The following is a 16,320-nucleotide window of genomic DNA, read 5'->3' on the forward strand; positions in this document are numbered from 1 at the left end:
CACACAAGACACACCAGCCTGTGTAAACCGAAATAGATTTGCTTTGGCCTAGATTTGAAGAATTTGAGGCTTCAAATAAAATACAGCACTTTGCAGCTAAAAATAACTTTGAGATTGTGTTGTCTCTTCTCCCTTTGGTGAGGCACTGTGCCATTTTGCATTGATGTCATGGTCATGGAACTTCATGAGTCCAGTAAAAAAGAACTAACACTGAACGGTCAAGAACTCTGAGATTTAGCTCTGGCCTTTCTACTTACTTGGCTAAGTAAAGTTATATAAGGTATTCATTGGCTGGTGGCCCCATCAGTCTGGGTCATCTGCCATAAGGCAAGTGTGAGCTCAAATCCAGGCTCTCCAATTCATCATTCGGGGATCTTGGGTAAGTTTAACCTTCATTGGGATAAAGAAAGATTCAGTAGGGCTCAGTCTGTTTTATAGATTGTCCTCTACAGAATATGCTTATGTTCATTTGCTCTTGTAAAAGAACACAATTTTAGAGTTCAAATAGTAAAAATTTTTATTTTTAAAAAAATTCACAGTGGGTAAAATAATTTTACACTGTAGCTGTAATAACCTCCCAGCCAGACCCACTGATTTCTAATATTGCCAAATAGGGCCTTCTAAAGTCAGGTTAATAGACCATCCTTCCTATGGTATGTGGTTTTACCAGTCAGTTTGACTAGGCTGAAGTACCCAGCTATTCAATCAAATACCAATCTGGGTATTGCTGTGAAGGCATTTTGTACATATGGTCAATGTCTACAATCAGCTGAGTTTAAGGAAAGGAGATTATACTTGATAATCTGGACGGGCCTCATCCAATCAGTCAAAGGCATTAAGGGCAAACTTGACATTTCCCCAAGGAAGAAACTCTGCCTGTGAACTGCAGTACCAGCTCCTGCCTGAGAGTTTCCAGCCTCTTGGCCTGGTCTATAAATTTCAAACTTTCCAACCCCCATCATCATGAAAGCCAATTCCTTGAAACAAATCTCTTTATATCCTGCTTTATTAGCCTACTTGTTCTGTTTCTCTGGTTGAAACCTGACTAATACGGCTCCATGAACCTGGGCCTTAGGAGCATATAAATTAATAAGAAGTAAATCTCCAATTCAGATGTAACAACAGTGGAGGAGATGATCCTACGGGAAGATGAGCATGCTCTCAACAGAAGCAGATGGGGAGGGAATGGGAAGGCTGAGATTACTGAACAAGAGCTGAGTGCCAGTAAAGAGGAGCTACTGTGGAGAAGAGTGTGTTTGTGTGTTAGTGCGCTGAATTAAATAGTGTCCTCCAAAGTTCATGTGTTCCCAGAACCTCAGCCTGTGACCTTATTTGGAAATAGGATATTTAGAAATGTAATTAAGACTCTCAATGGGGGGCGCCTGGGTGGCTCAGTTGGTTAAACGTCCAACTCTTGATTTTGGCTCAGGTCATGATCTCAGGGTCATGAGATTGAGCCCTGGGTCGGGCTCTGTGCTGGGCATGAAGCCTGCTTAAGATTCTCTCTGTCCCTCTGCTCCCCCACCCTTGCTTGTGTGCTCTCTCTCTCAAAAAAAAAAAAAAAAAAAAAACAAATCTCAAAGTAAACACAACCTAGATTTAGAGTGGGCCCTAAATCAGATGACTGGTGTCCTTATAAGAGAGGACGCAGAAGTACAGGCACGCAGAGCAAAAGGCCATATGAAGACAGAGGCAGAAACCAGACTGATGGGGACACCAGCCAATGAATGCTTGGAGCCACCAGAAGGTGAAAGAAACAGCAGGGATTCTTCCCTAGAGTTTACAGAGGAAACATGGCCTTGATGACACCTCGATTCCAGAGTTGTGGCCTCCAGAACTGTGAGAGAATGAACTTCTGGCTTTTTAAGCCACCCAGTGTCTGGTACATTGTGGCTGCAACCCTGGGAAATGAAGACAGTTCACATGATGCGTTCAAACTGAGCTAGGGCCCTTGCAGTTTCCTTTGAGAGGACAGTTGAATAAAACACAGAGGCCCAGCAATGTCAGATTCTGATCTACAATGCACAGGCAACACCATTGACATGCACATCTATTCCAAGGAATGATGCTCTGGTCGTGAGCATCTGCTGCCTCAGGACCAGGAATGGAGGAACAGAGAGAGAGAGATGATTGATGATCATTCTCTTTTTCTCTCCCTGTTTATATTTGAGACAAAATATAAATAAAATATAAATATATGTTAACACACATTTATATAAATCGATACTCTTGTTTATTGCACCTGTAAGCAAATCTGTTCTTGTCCCTTGGTAAGGATTGCTTAATTCCAGTGAAACACACAGTTCCATGTTACAGGTCCAGTTCCCCTGAAAGCAGACTCTGAGATGGAGATTGGCCTATAGGAAGTTGCTAGGGAGGGCTTTTGGGATTCACACCTGAGGGGGAGGAAAAATAAAGGGAACAGGATTAACAGACAGGGAAGTTGGTCTGTCACATAGTCGCAGCCTGGCCTCAGTCAACACCACCACCCCACAGGGAGCTTGGAGACTGAAATGGGCCTGGAAAATTGGCCCATACTTTCTTTGGATATGGGCTGACCCCATTCAGTTTCAGCAATTCTTGAGGGCAGTAGCTAGGAGAGTAAGACCTTCAATCTTCAAGAGGGATCTCAATGGACAGTACAAGATCCTTTATGGCAGGTTGCTGAGGAATGGAAAATATCAGTCTCTGAATTAAACGAGGTAGAAAACCATCCTATAACATTTAACCCAAGTCATCGGAGACTTTTCACTTATAAAATAGGTGAGATAATAAATCTAAGTTAGAGATTGTATATAAAAACGCATAACATATTGCCTAGTATATAACAGCTAATAAAAGCTAATTTTACTGAAATTACTTGTATCAGTACAAGTAAGTTTTCCAGACACATGACAAGGGAACCCTCTCTTGAAGGGATCCTGAGATCCAGTGAAGGACTGAAAGCTTTAGGTTCTGGTTCTGTGTGCCCCTTTCACTTCCTTCATGGATCAGTGTCCTAATCATTCTTCGGATCTTCAGTTGTAAGATGGAGGCTTGGGGGGCATCTGGGTGGGCTCAGTCAGTGAGCATTAGACTCTTGATTTTGGCTCGGGTTATGATCTCAGAGTCGTGTGATGGAGCCCGGGGTCTGGATTTATGCTCAGCGGGGAGTCTACTTGAGAGTCTCTCTCTCCCTCTCCCTCCCCCCCTGCCCCTCCCCACCTCTCTCAAATAAATAAATCTTAAAAAAAAAAACAAAAACTGGAGCCTTGGAATACAGATAGCTACAATACATTTTAACTCTAATATTTCAGGACTTGAGGATTCACAGATTCCACTGAGCAGCTAAATGTCGGGCTGATATCTTTCTCACAGTTAAATGGGAGCAAATGCTAGCCTGGACAGTGGAACCTACACCTGGTCTGGTAGGAGAAACCTGTAGTCTATAGGTTAAGAACAGTCAAACGGCCTCATTTTAATCCTGGTTCTACTTGGTAGTGGTGTGACCTTGGGAAAGTTATACACTGTCTGCCTCACTTCTCTCATACACAGAATGGGAGTAATAATAACATCCCTGACCGTGTAGGGTTGTTATAAGGTGTAAATGAGTCAATATATGTACGACATTTGGAACAGTGCCTGGAACATTCTAAGCCCCCACAAATGTTAGACATTATTATTGTTGTCTGATTTTTGTTAAGACCACGTAATCCCCCAAATTCAATCCCACCCATTCCGAACAGCCTGGAGAGTGAGAGGGGACAGTTTGTCTTTTTCTGAATGTTAGTTTGACAATAAGTGCATTCATGAAATTCGCATTTTTTTTATAACCATTTGCTCAGACCATCCTCCCCTCGGGACTATAAATTAGGAAGCAAAAGAACAAGGTCATCTTAAATGGGAAAAAATTTTACCAGAAATCACTTGCAGTTGCTAAGTAGCAAGAGACCAATACCTTTTTAGCTGTTAATGCAAATTCCCCACACAATGGATGTTCACTATAATGGCCTCCTTCAATCTCAATATGATATTCATTAAAGTGTTTTAATATGCTATAGAAAATTTTGAAGAAGGCTTTATAGAGAAAGTTAAATTTAGAGTGGATTTTTGGGAGGATTCTTTTTAAGTCATTGTTGGCATTTCATTGTTGTTTTCTTCATTAGCAAGGTCATTTACCTGAAAATGGGATCCTGCACGCTAATGGCTTGTTTGTCCCTGTTGCTTGTCTCCTGCTCCCAATCCCCCTCCACTGTGTGAGAATTCACAGTGTGTCATAGAGAGGTTGATGCTCTCAAATGCCTGTTCTCACAGAAGAAGGCACAAAAAAAGCGTGTGAGATGAGAGGCAAATGAAGAAGGTGTGGACTTGATTCTTTTATATTTCAAGAAAACTTTGGATATCCCACTATGGTTTTTTCTACAGTTTAGAATTCTAAAGGCAGAAGAGGACTGTAAATCTCACAAGCTGAATACTGTTTGGATTACTATTACTCTATGAGGAATGAAATTTTGTTGAAACATTAGTGAGCTTAAAATCAAAAGACTTGAAGCATTGAGAGAATTAAGTATTTAGATTTTCTTTATTTTTTAATTTTGAAAGGTGTGCTAGGTACGTGTATCTCCTCCATCCCTCTGGCCCCTCCCCTTCTTATTCACCAACCCTAAAATACCTCCCTCCCTTCACCGTCCCTGCACACACACCCAAAGAAAGCATGCCAAGTTGGTTTTGCCATTAACCAGGTTGGGGACTCTAGCAAACCTCTTTACCTTTTTGAGATTTCGACTGCAAAAATATGTTGGTGGAGACGTGTGTTCATCATGCAATCTCTCGAATCTTCTGCTTTACCATTCTAAGATTCTTATTTAACTTGGCTTTGTTTGAACAAAGAATCAGAGACTACAGCTTCCCTGTCATTTCTCCTCCTTTTTAACTTATTCTGCATACACTGTGCATGTCCCCAGACTAGGCACTATGTAGACAGTTGAATCAATGAAGAGAATTCCCTGCTTAGGATAAAAAATACACCTTGTGATACAAGGTAGAAAGCAGTAGTGACCAAACAGAGCTCAGACCTGCAGGGAGATTTGATCACATGGAAGAGCCAGGTTATTTTTAAAATCATAGATCCTTATTACTATCATGTACCTTATTAGAAAATGGGATTGGCTCTCCTATAGGTATTTATGATCTCATGTATGTCTGCTATCATTCAGTAATGGCTGGCCTTAACTAATGGGAGGACTGCATTTCCCAAATGATTTTACCTTTCAATATGTAAGTTTCTTGAAGATCCCCCCCATTCCACCTATTTTATATTTATAATTGCTGACCGTTGTATATGTATAAAAATAAAATGATAAAAATTATGTATCTTAATACAGCTTATCATTTTGTTTCTTCATTATGTGCCCATTTAATTCATAAAATTTTGAATGCTATAATTGCAATAATCTCCTAATAAAATATATATGGTTTAGGGGAGTATTGCAATTAAATATATATATATATATATATATATATATATATAAATAAATAATTTAGCTTCCTTTTTTAAAAAAGGTAATTTGGGCTTTTAGAGAAATCTAAGATCTGCATTGCTACTAATAATTTAGGATTCAAATTTTAACATAATCTATATGAAAGTAAGCTATGTTTGTAGAATGAGCACATACATCAATACAGTTCAGTGATGTTTACAAAAGGAATATTTGGTAAATGTTAGTTTTTAAAAATCATTTCATGTTATAATTGGAACTTCCTTAAAGTTTTCCCTCACATTGACCTTTAACACAAACAGTTGTCTTATGATTAGTTCAAACATGTATATTTTATTTACTCAAAACAGGACAAGTGAGGGGGCACCTGGCTGGCTCATTCGGTAGAGCGTGCAGCCCTTGATCTCAGGGTCATGAGTTCAAGCCCCATGTTAGGCGTGGAACCTACTTTAAAAAACAACAGGATTTACCAATCTAGTAGCTTCTTATTAGAGGAATGGGATTTTCTTCATAATAATTAATATGTGAGAAAAGAACTTTCTGACCATGTTCACGTCACTGTCACTGGGTAGTCATGTAACACTCATCCATCATAAACGTTGTCCTTTGAGCTTCTGCCCCTGCTTCCCCTCCCTTTCTTCCTTTCGCTCCTCTCCTGTCGACATTCTTCCCCGGGAGATCTCATGATTGGGTCTCTCTGTTTGCAGTTTTAACTGCATACATCCTTCAAACATCACATCTCTGCAGTCTGTTCTTCATATACCAGGGACTCTGTGTCCTGCATGCCGGCATCGACGTCTTACCCAGGATAATCAACAATTGTAAAATTGATGAGAACTTCTCTCTATAATAAGTGCATCATTTCTCCGAACCAAGACCACCGATACCAACAGTCATGAAGGCTTCAAACTATAGTTTTATCATTGCCACATTGTTTCTCACTCCCCCCCCCCCAATAAATTTTAACTGGCATGTTCACGTATGAAAGCATTTCCTCCTTTCATGGGTGTGCACTCATTTATTCCTCCAACCTATACAACTTCAGTGTAAAGGACACAGCTTGCCTTGCTGCTTTAGAAAGGGAAACTATAAATAAAGCATGGTTCCGTTGATTTTTTCCCCCCCTGTAATGTATATTATATTTGCTGCTCTCTTATCAGGCTTATTATCACTTACCTAACTAAGATTACCTAGATATTTAATCACCTAAGCATTTTACTACCTTCAGTTTCTCCTCATCATTGCCAGAATTATCTTCCCAATGAATACCCCAAATCATGTCACTCCTTTGCTAAGAAGAAACAAAAAACAACAACAAAAACAAGAAAATAACAACAATAAAAATCCCGAGGTAAACTTACTCCCTAAAATGGTGAGTAGGGATTTTCAGGGGCCTTGATAGCTCTAGGCCAAAGGAATCAATCTGTAAGTTACCTTTATCATGAGATACTTTACACTCATCAAACTCCTTAAAAATTGAGTTTTTAAAAATCACTTTAGCTCTCTTTTCTTATTTAACCCAAATTAGTGAGGTTTATCTACATTTTTTAAAAACTGAAGGGTGTCTCCCCTTATCAATGAGAAACATGTTAGTTTGCTACCATGCAGAGAATGGAGAGAATTCAAAAAGCTGAATAATACAACAACGGCCTTACGATAGCAAAAGACTGGTGGAGTTCTAGTAAAAAAGATGAGGTCCTTCTTTGCAATGTGGGAGAGGACTTTCTGCTTCCTATCTTCCCCTTTCCAAAGCCTCATGGCCCTTTGTCCAGAAAGCTGCTCCTAGGTAGAGCAAAACAAAATAAAATCTGCAATGCATGTATCCATATAATAGATCCTGTGTTTGAGCCTGTTTTTGTTTTGTTTTGTTTTTCAATGATCCGTTGTGATGGTTTCCTCTGCCTGAAGAGTCCTTTCAATTTGAAGACCGCTTTACTCTAACCACACCCTCCCCTCCACCTTTTTTCTTCCCTTTGGTTTGTAACACCTACAATGATGACTAGCATTTAGTAAACATTTAATGACCGTTTCACAAAATAAAATTTGCCCCGCTCATTTTTTACCTGTTTAAGTTGACGATGCGTAAAAAAGTAAATGATAACTCTTAAAGCAATGATCAGATATAAACTAATCCAAGACATAGCCTCACGTTCCCTAAAAGGCTGGTGACATTATACAAAAGATTGTATAATGATCCGGCTGCACAATGCTAGAAATTGCCTCTTGCTGTTCAGCATGTTTCCTGTCCTTCCTCTTTGGGTTTTATAGCTGGAGGCAGGTGGCTCATTACAGCTTGAAAAGAGCTTCTCCAAATTCAATTTCTGGGTTCTCTGCAGGAATAGGCTTTGTAGAGTCTTATTGTGCAGAGACGCATTTGTTTGTTGGTTTGTTTGTTTGTTTTTCTTTCTCCATAGCCAATAGGAAACTCACTTAAATTGATTAGCACTTCAAGTCAGGGTTATTGCAAACTGTTCTATAAGCGACACTTCATATTCCAGAGCCAATAGGTTGCTGTTTAATTTCTGCTAGTGGGTGGGGGGTTTTCACTTCTTCACAATTCCAATGACAGGAACTTTGCTGTGGAGAGTCAGAAGTAGGGTGTTTTTGTGATCTTTAGAAGTGTTTCGAAGGAGAATTTATTACACTATGGCAACAAAATTTTATTACCTCTGACAACAAAGTAAGTTTATATACATGTATATACACACAAGTATGTACATATAATATATATCCATAAATATTAAGAAAAAAGACTATGAAAAATAAAATGGCTGAGAAAAAACAAATTATAAATCAAAGTAGGAGTATTCCTCCCATTTTACAGACAATAACAAAATATTTGCAGTGAGATAGAAAGGTTAAGTGTCTTATTCAAAACCATAAAACAAATGAGTGATGTTTCTGAGAAAAAAAAAACCTAGAATACTCCCAGCCCCGTTCTCTATCCTCTAATCCTGAAACTATTTTCAGTTTTATCCTCTGTCTACAATGCTTTCCTACTAGCCACTACCTTTGTCAGTGAAAAAGGCAGCTTTATCCCCCTAGTCCTGTGATGTCTCATTTTCCACTATCAGTGGACAACTATCTGCATAGAGAGAGCATGCAAGTCTTAATCAGGTGAGGGCATTTTACTTGGTCTTCCCAGACTGTTCTTATTTTCTTACAACTATCAATTAGTCTCATAGTCGTCAGGAATTTAGATCTTTAATTTTTAATTAAAAGTTATCAAAGTATATGTACTTTTAAAAAATAAAATAACAGAATCTATGATGAAAATAATTGATTCCTTCCTCTGCCCCAAGACCTCAGAAGAAGTCCCTTTTAATGGCTTCCAGGCTGTTTTCTTGTGGCTATCTTTATAATTCCAAATAAGGTGCTTGTGTTGTCATTTCTTGATTTCTCTTTCTCCCTCTCTCTCTCTTTTTTTTTTTTTTTTACAAATGCTTTATAATAGATTGATACAGATTTATCATTCTTTCACATAGTGCACGCACACACACTATGTCAGTATTTTTGGTTCTCTCTCAAGCCACTTTGGTAACTTTAAATACCCTTAAAATAGTATCTCTGGAGGGGCACCTGCATGGCTCAGTCGGTTAAGTGTCTGCCTTTGGCTCAGGGCATGATCTCAGGGTCCTGGGATTGAGCCCCACGTGGGACTCCCTGCTCGGCGGGGAGCCTGCTTCTCCCTCTCCCTCAGTCCTTCCCCTCGGTCGTACTCTCTTTCTCCCTGTCTCTCAAATAAATAAAATCTTTAAAAAAAAAACCCATAGTATTTCTGGATTATCAAGTTGTTAAGGGTTGAATTGTGTCCCCCACCTTCCCAAATTCTGATGTTGAAGTTCTCATCTCAGAATGTGATTTTATTTGGAGATAGAGTCTTTTTTTTTTAAAGATTTTATTTATTTATTTATTTGACAGACAGAGACACAGCGAGAAAGGGAACACAAGCAGAGGGAGTGGGAGAGGGAGAAGCAGGCTTCCCGCGGAGCAGGGAGCCTGATGCGGGGCTCGATCCCAGGATCCTGGGATCATGACCTGAGCCGAAGGCAGATGCTTAACAACTGAGCCACCCAGGCGCCCCTGGAGATAGAGTCTTTACAGAGGTAATCGAGTTAGAGTGAGGTCATTAGGGTGAGCCCTAATCCAGTACGACTGGTGTCCTTTTAAAAAGAAGAAATCTGAACACAGTGACACTCATAGAAGACATTGCAAAGAGACACAGAAAGAAGACCGCTATCTACAAGCCAAGGAGAGAGACTAGAACAGATCCCTCCCTCACAGCCTTCAGAAGGAACCAACCCTGCCAATACCTCCATCTCAAACTTTTAGCTTCCAGAACTGTTTATTCCAGACAATAAATTTCTGTTGCAAGTTACCCAGTCCGAGGTACTTTGTCAAAGCAGCCCTGGGAAGCTAACACGGGTATACAGTTCATTGTCTCTGGACCACACACCACCACCTCTCAGCTGAGTGCTGGTATTCCCTATAGGACAGATGGGGGCCTTAGGTTACTGGCCTTAGGCTGAGTTGGAGCTCTTAGCCTCTGAAAGCAACTGATGCTCCTCCTCAAAAGTGAATCATTGGTTGTTGTTTAGTTTTGGGTTTTTTTGTTTTTTTGTTTTTTTGAGTTTATAAAAACTCTTCTTAAAGCAGTAAATGTCATTTAAAAGTCTTGAAAGTTCAGCACAAATCTGAGACTGAAAAAAATGCTCATTAAATTTGAGAGCATATGCTGTTATGATTTTTCAGCTTCTTTTCTATCTCCACACCTGGCCCCTTCTTTCCTCCAAATCACAATTCTAGGATAACACCACATACAGAAGACGATCTATTTCAGTTAGTCAAGGAGCCAATGAAGTATATAACACCATTACAAAACCCCCCAAGAGACATTTCCTTGAGGAAGAGAGCTGCTTCAGGTTCAAAGTAGTTATGGAAGCTAGAAGCATGATGGGTAAATGAATAAGGGACTGAATGAAGGAAGAGTTACAGAAGGTTACAGATTTTTGTCTGTTCTTAAATAATTATGGCCTGAAGAAAACTACTCTATAAAGTATCTCTTTGCTCATTTATTACATAAGGATAACAGATTATTTCTGAAAAAATTTTAAGAATAAATGTTTGAATTGTTTAAATTGACTATAAATTGAAGCACTTCAGAGATCAGTTTACTATTCTAAAACATTAAAATATTTACTTGATAATGAAAATTTCAGAGGAAGTGCCACTACTTATAATTTTCCCTAAGACAAAAACAAGATATCACTGCTTGTATGTCCACAATACAAACTTGAGAACTATTACTTGGCAAGTGTCTAAGAATAGAATGTTTCCATTTGACTTTTGGATTAGTTGAACAATATGCTATTTATTAAAGTATCCTATTTTGAAAATAAGTGTTCTCCAACAATAAGTTAATGTGTTTCTAATTGAATTTGGTCATTTTGATTTACTCCAGAAGCTCATCTCTTCCTCTGAGATTAGTCAATAAGTGTTAGCTTCTTCCCCTTTCTCCCACACCTTGAACACTGGTTTTATTGAAAAGTTACTCAAATATATTTTTCCGCTTAACATACTGACTCAGTCTCTGAAATAATAATGGAAACATGGAAGATATTATAAAGTAGAGAGAGACTTAAATACCTAATGTAGTTTATGAAATGCATCAAAAAAGAAATTTGTGCTATAAATAATAATGAAAACAAAATCTAGAGTTAATCTAACCAGCTTTCCTCTCTAAAGTCTCCTAGAGTGCCCCTGGATTAGTTAGATCAAAACTGATCCTGTAGTTTAGTCCCGAATTAGAAATTCAGTTGGGACATCCCTGCCTCCTGCTTTATCAAGAGAATGAAGATCACTGCACATGAACCTCGTCAACTCACTCCTTTCTAGTCCAGGTTTTCCCTTATATTTACCATTTCTGTTTCCTTTTAGACTCCTCTCCATCCTGTCATCGCCCACCCCCCCTCCCCACCCCTCCTTAAGAGTGGTGTAAGCATTATCCCCCACCCTCCACCCCCATCTGAAGAAGGACCACCCTCTCCCTGCAGGTTGACAAAGGACTATTTATTTCACTTCCAAGACAACATGGATGTTTTAAATTCTGCTGTTGATACCATTGTATCTCTGCCCCACCAGGACCTAAATCCTAATTATTTGCACTTTTATTTTTATTTCCAGTATCTCCTTCTCTGTGGTCTCCATCACCTCTCTACCCAAATTTCAACCTTAAATGTAAATAAACAATAAAAAGAGCATCTCTCTCTCTCTCTCTCTCTCTCTCTCACACACACACGCACACACGCACACACATACACACACACACTGCTATTCAAGCTTCTGGACTCTTCTGGCTCTTCCAGCTGTCAGCACCTTGTGTCCTAAAAGAGCTAACTGGAAGTATTGCTCCCACTTCCTTGCAGACTTTGCCTTCTTCATGATCCCTATATTTGGTGGCCAATTTTGCAACTCTGCCTTCTTTCTTAATAGCCAAATTGGGTACATGTTTCCTTAGTTCCCCTGCTCCTTAAAGTCTGAAGGATTTTACAGTGTTTTCTATGTGTTACCTCTTAAAACTTTACCTTCTTGGTGCATGTGGACTTCATTAGGCCTAGATTTCTTGAGTCAGAACTTGCCCACGTGGTCACTAAAAATGTGTTATAAAAAGGAACTATTCCAATTGTTGTCAAATCCCTGAAAAGATTCTTTCACTCACATCTCTCACTGTGCCCTTGCTTTCAAAGAGTTTTTAATTTTTGAGGGCCAGAAAAGACTGATGTTTTTTAAAAATGCCTTTTAAAATGCTGTCTATTCATCCCTGATATCTGTAATGGTGCCTAGTAAATATTTATTGAATTGCATTAAATCACCTGACTCCAAACTCTGAATTAGGTTAAATCAGTACTCTAAAACTTTTTTCTATTTCTTTGTGTTTCATTTTTGGGAGTTTATATATTTCTAGGAATTTATCCATTTCTTCCAGATTGTCCAACTTGCTGGCATATAATTTTTCTCTTATATAATATTTTTATAATATTATAATTATGTATATAATTATAATATATATTATAATATAATATAATTTTCTCATATAATATTCTCTTATAATTATTTGTCATTATTGTTTGTTGGTTGTTATTTCTCCTCTTTCGTTTGTGGTTTTACTTATTTGGGTGCCTTCTTTTTTCTTTTCCATAAGTCTGGCTAGGGGTTTATCAATTTTATCAATAAATGGGTGATGGGTATTAAGGAGGGCACTTGTTATGATGAGCACCAGGTGTTTTATGTAAGTGATGAATCACTAAATTCTGTACCTGAAACTAATATTACACTGTATGTTAACTAACTGGAATTTAAATAAAAACTTGAAAAAGAAAAAAAAATAAAACTTCTTTCAACTAAAAAATGAAAAAAAAAATAGGGGCACCTGGGTGGCTCAGTCAGTTAAGCATCTGCCTTGGGCTCAGGTCATGATCCCAGGGTCCTGGGATCGAGCCCAGTGTCAGGCTCCCTGCTCAGTCTCCTTCTCCCTCTCCCTCTGCCTCTCCCCCCAGCTTGCGCGCGCTCTCTCTCTGTCTCAAATAAATAAATAAGTAGGTAAGGAAATTTAAAAAATGCTTCCAATCATAAGTGAACTTTTGGGTACCTTTACATCTCAGTATTTTCCTATTTTCTTTAAATTTATTTTGTGCTCATGTTCACATTAATTACAAGACCTCCACACCCCCACCCCCAATAAAAATGAATAAAAACAAAACATAATGTCATATAGAAGAAACATAAATGTAAGGTCTCGACAAGTCTTATCATATGCCTTTAATCATTTCTTCCAACCAAAGTTCATTTTATAATTCTTTTGGAATCAATTTCTCTGCTTATTTCCACTTACAGGGTGATTCAGATGAAGACCACTCTAAGGAAAGTAGAAATTCCTTGAACTCGTAGCCTTACTCTAAGTCTCACATTAAAACCTTAAAGTCATACCATCCATAACCAGCATTCTGAAAACCTGTCATTTCCCTTTCCTTTGTTGAACATTTACTCTGCTTACCCATTTTTAATGGCATTCAAGCTTCTGACTGTGTTCTGTCCTCCCTTCCTGTCATCTTACCACGGGTTCCAATTCTGGGTCCACATCCTGTAATCCTGACTCCTCCACATTACTATCAGTAACTTTTGAAGATGGAGGTTGATTGCACTAGCCGAAGCTTACCTTTTGATATCTGAAGAGATGTCATAATGCTGAATTCTTCCTGTTTCTCCCTTGAACACATTACCTCCCTTGCCACCTTCCACTAAATCGCTAGCTGCAGATACAGAGCTTCGTACTAAGTTTGGAAAGTGAATATAGGTCACTAACACAGCAGGGCCATGGACTGCAATTTGGCCACCAGCCTCACTCATTTTATGTTCTAATTTCAGTACGAGGGTGCTGATTCTTTGCTAAGTGGTAATTGCACCTGCAGTACTAAAACCCTTCTACATGCCTGAAAAAGCGCACTCACCATCAACTTATAATCATCTCCTACCGTGCACTGCAATAGCTTCTAGGAGCTTGCTGGCCTTGACCCTCAAAATGAATCCCTGGTTTCTTCTATCAGAGGTAGTGCTGCGCCTCCCAGAAGGCTGTTCTTGTCAGCGGGAGACCAGGCATAAGATGTACCAAGACTTTGGATCAGTGTCCTGTTTTCACTCTAGGGCTCTATGGAGAGGTGTCATATGCTGCCTTTGGTAGTTTGGGAACTCTTTTTCACCCAAGATTCAGTTGAGTCATAAGAATATCAATGATAGAGATTGGAATCCTAAACTTAAATCCACTAATCTAAATAAAAATTTTATGTTAGTGTAAGACACTGGATCTTTTCTTTGTGAGACAGAAAATTCAGAGTTGTTGCCTTTTCTTCCTCCTCTATGTATATTAGTACTGAGAAGAAAACACACACATATTGCTGGAGTGGCAGGGGGTGGGAGGGATGGGGTGGCTGGGTGATAGACATTGGGGAGGGTATGCGCTATGGTGAGCGCTGTGAATTGTGCAAGACTGTTGAATCACAGTACTTCTGAAACAAATAATGCAACATATGTTAAGAAAAAAGAAAAAGAAGAAGATAGCAGGAGGGGAAGAATGAAGGGGAGTAAGTTGGAGGGGGAGACGAACCATGAGAGACTGTGGACTCTGAAAAACAAACTGAGGGTTCTAGAGGGGAGGGGGGTGGGGGGATGGGTTAGTCTGGTGATGGGTATTAAGGAGGGCACGTCCTGCGTGGAGCACTGGGTGTTATGCACAAACAGTGAATCATGGAACACTACATCAAGAACTAATGATGTAATGTATGGTGATTAACATAACAATAAAAAATTAAAGAAAAAAACACACACATAAAAGCCCACATCTCTTTGTGTTGCAAACAAGATTGGACAGCAATTCACCATATGACTCAACTTGACGTTGCAAATGCCCAAATAGCTATGACTGCTCTTTTAAGTTTTAATACATCTTCTGACTGCATGCTTGGATTGGAACAAATCACAAGCCAGGCCAATGTTTGCTTTCTCTTCTTTACTATTAATACTCTATACTGTATATTCCCCTTCATTTACAAGACTAGGGGCAAGGATTTTGACTTCCCTGGGAGCAACTGTAGTTTCTGCCAAACCAATGCCCAGTAAATGTTTATTGAATGAATGAATGAATGAATGGAGATGTTTCACCAGCTTAACAAAATTCACACCTGAAAGTCTAGTTTGGTATCAGCAATTGCATAAGTAGAGATTGGATGTGGTTAATTAGAAGGTAAATAGAAATGAGGAGAGATATAAGCAATATATAGATTAAAACAAGACAAGAGTTTGATAAGAATTTAGTAGAAAATTATAATTTTCTAATCTATTTTAGAAAAGGTTATTGCATGGAGCCCTGGGTGTTATACACAAACAATGAATCATGGAACACTACTTCAAAAACTAATGATGTAATAATGTATGGTGACATAACATAATAAAGAATGTTAAGGATGCTAAAATAAAAAAAAAAGAAAAGGTTAAATTGCTACTGTGAGCACATGAAACAAATGGTGGGGGGAAGAAACTAAAGCTGTTAGTATTCATAGAAAATGAAAGAAATCCTGGGCTGGGCAAGCAAAAGAAAGATGGGGCATAAAGAATCTGTGTTTCTTTCCCTCCTCCCTTAGGACTGGAACTCATAACAGAGAGAGCTGGTTGATTTGTCACCATTGTTATTTAACAAAATGGAAAGCCCTGAGCTAAAAGGTGGTGGGGAAAACAGGGAGGATGTGTTTTTAGGGTCTGCAAGGTACACTGTTGTGTAAGAACGGTGTCAGGGGCCTGGGAGCCTGTTCTGTGAAGAAATGGGTAGAGGGAAAATTGTAAAAGAAGATGTGGGGAGAGAGGCACATAAAAGACAATCTTCATTCTCATAATGCCCTGTTGGAGGAATGAAATGTGCATGCTTTTGCCCTAGGAGAACCAAACCTCTTGGTATTTTACTATAGTTGAAATGTAATCTCTCACTTCAGGGAACTTGTCCTATAGAGGCGCATCTTCATCATACAACGGTCCACTCTTTAAGATGGATGCATACCCTGTGGGAGAGGATTTCTAACACCACTTTAATCAATAATGGTAATAGTACTACTACTTAGTTTTTCATGTTACATGCCAGAAGCACTCTGGACTTCTCTGTCTCTCAGAACTATAGACTCAAAAATTCACAGAGAAAGTCTAGAGGCATCTAGACGAGAGTGGTAGCATGCAAACCACTAACTAAAAGAACAAGGTTCTTGGGTCATATGGAGACGCATTTCTTATCCCTCTCTCCATG

Source organism: Eumetopias jubatus, unplaced genomic scaffold (assembly GCF_037043125.1).
Source record: "Eumetopias jubatus isolate StellerSeaLion01/CBP00866 unplaced genomic scaffold, mEumJub1_p1.0 scaffold_16, whole genome shotgun sequence".
Lineage (NCBI taxonomy): Eukaryota > Metazoa > Chordata > Mammalia > Carnivora > Otariidae > Eumetopias > Eumetopias jubatus.